The sequence below is a fragment of the Microtus ochrogaster genome, chromosome 2 (genome assembly GCF_000317375.1).
Source record: "Microtus ochrogaster isolate Prairie Vole_2 chromosome 2, MicOch1.0, whole genome shotgun sequence".
NCBI classification, from domain to species: Eukaryota; Metazoa; Chordata; class Mammalia; order Rodentia; family Cricetidae; genus Microtus; species Microtus ochrogaster.
The window spans coordinates 21,685,823-21,688,233 of record NC_022010.1 but is presented as its reverse complement, the minus strand read 5'-3'; the positions used below and the strand labels follow the sequence as shown (position 1 = coordinate 21,688,233).

At 50.9% G+C, this 2,411-nt stretch overlaps 1 pseudogene; it reads left to right on the top strand.

Annotated features, from left to right (window-relative positions):
• Positions 1 to 281: 281 nt before the first annotated feature.
• On the top strand, positions 282 to 814 carry LOC101982429 (annotated as a pseudogene).
• The last annotated feature ends 1,597 nt before the right edge of the window (positions 815 to 2,411 follow it).

Below are 2,411 nucleotides of genomic sequence, written 5' to 3'. Positions count from 1 at the left end.
CAGCAGCTTCAATGTTTTCCACTCCCAGGAGGCGTTTATCTGGAAAATGTGCTACCATGGAGATGAAGACTTAGATAGAACGGGGGAAGCAGAGACCGAGTTTTCTTGGTGATTAGTTGGTGTGCCTCTGGCCTTTCCGAGGCTGGAGGTGGAGTTATAAGGCTCTTGCAGATGACCTTGCTCCTGTGGGAATTCTATCACATTGCCTCTTTACCAGCTCTGCCATAACTCCTGGGTCAAACACTGCGTTAGAAACGCTATGTCCCCCTCTTGCCAGAAAGATGATGAATGTCCAGACCCTGCGAGCTTCCCAAAAGCAACCCACAATCTTTCAAATCAAGAAGTGGATTCTGCTGGGAGAAACCAACAAGGAGACCCTCCCTTGGTACAAGAACATTAGTCCAGGATTCAAGAAGTCCAAGGAGGCCATCAAGGGCACCTACGTAGACAAGAAACGCCCCTTCACTGATAACATCTCCTCCACCACCGGAGGTCTGATCTTGTCTGGTGTAGCAACGAAGATGAAGATGCAGAGGACCATTGTCATTCTCTGGCACAATCTCTATCTACTACACCCGAAAGTCCAGTCGCTTTGAGAATCACCACGAGAACACGTCTGTGCACATGTCCTCCCCCCCCACCCCTGTTTCAGCGATGTACAGACCAATGACATTGTCACCATGGAGAGGGCAGGCCCCTGAGCGAGCAAGATAGTGTGCTCAAGGTCACTAAGGCTGCTGGCACCAAGAGGTTCCAAAAGTTCTGGAAGGACTCTGACCAACTCCCTAGAGCAAATAGTTACTTTCCAACTTAAAAAAGAAAAAACGCTATCTCCATTCGCATTACTTTTGTTACAAATCTAACAGAGGGTGGGGGAGAGGGCTTCTGGGAATTCAGGCCCACTTTTTTTTTAAAATTTTACAGAACAGAACTTGATTAAGCAAATGATGACAATAAAGGCAAAATGGTGGGGGAGGGGCGATCCCGTCTCTGTCTCCGGGAGCCTCTATGCACGCTACCACAGGTCACCCAGGGCCGCAGCAGCCTTATAGCTACCCAGGAGTCAACTGCTGTGACCAGGGTCAACAGCCCGGCAGTGGTGGCACTCGCCTTCCATCCCTTCACTCTGGAGGCAGAGGCAGGTGGATCTCTGTAGGTCGAGGCCAGCCTGGGACAGTCAGAGCTACAACCTGACCTGGAAAACAAAAAACAGGGAGGAAGAAGAAGGAGGAGAAGGAAGAAGAGGAGGAAGAGGAGGAGAAGAAAATGGTGAGAAAATGAGAGACAAGGCAGCTTTGGTCACACCTTGATTTTGCCTCAGCTTCATAAATTCTTAGAAAGTGCGTAGTCCAGGGTTCAGTCCCCCAAACCAGAATAAATAAATTCTAATTCAGCTTCTGTTAGCCTTTATGGAGGGAGAAAAGTGAGAGATATCGTCTGCAAGTCCTGGCTGGGCATCTGAACAGGGAGAGGGTGCTTCCGTCCCAGACCTCAGTGAGATCCTCGGAGTCCATGCCCAGAGGCTTTGTCTCACCATAGAAGTAGAGCTTGTGTCAGGGCGAGTCCCACAGCCTTCCCGGAGTGCAGCATGAGGGTCTAGAGATCGTAAGATCTCCAGCATCTGGTCTTTCTTTCTCCTGCACCTGGAGGCGGGACTGCTGGGATGTCTCTGGGGCCTCAGCACCATGACGTCGGTGATGTCAGCTGTACCAAGCTTTAGGGGCCTAGAGGTCGCAGAAGGGGACAGTTCAGTCTCTCCAAAAAGCTAGAGAATCCTGCTTGGGGACACCCTAAGATCAGCTATTTTCTGAAGGGGTTCCCATATCCTGACAGGCAAGCTGCCTAGGTTGAGAGGAAAAGAGCAAAGGCTCTGGTAAGAGACGGCTCCCTCCACAGGGACCCCTCATCGTCCAGGCTCTGAGGGTCCGGGTGCTGTCCCGGCTCAGCCAGGAGCAGAGATTTTGTAGGTGCTTTACTTCCCACTTTATTTTATGTGCATTTTGTGAAGGTGTCAGATCCCTTGCAACTGGATCTTCAGACAGTTGTGAGCTGCCATGTGGGTGCTGGGAATTGAACCTGGGTTCTCTGGAAGAGTAGTCAGTGCTCTTAACCACTGAGCCATCTCTCCAGCCCCTTTACTTCCCACTTCTGCTGACCTCCGATTGCTGCCGCTGACAAACCCGTAAGCACCATGTTTAAAATTCTCCACAGGCAACCTGGCTCCTCTGCCTCAGGATCTCGCCCGGCTCTTTCCTGATTCCGCAGTCTCTCGGGAGGAGTCCACAGCCATCTTGGGACAGCGTTCTATTTGAAGGTTGTAGACTATGTTTCCATACTTTGTTCTAGGAGCCCAATTATGGTCCCAGTCCATCTTGTCAGTACCAAACTTTGTCGTTCGCTAGACCCAGGGA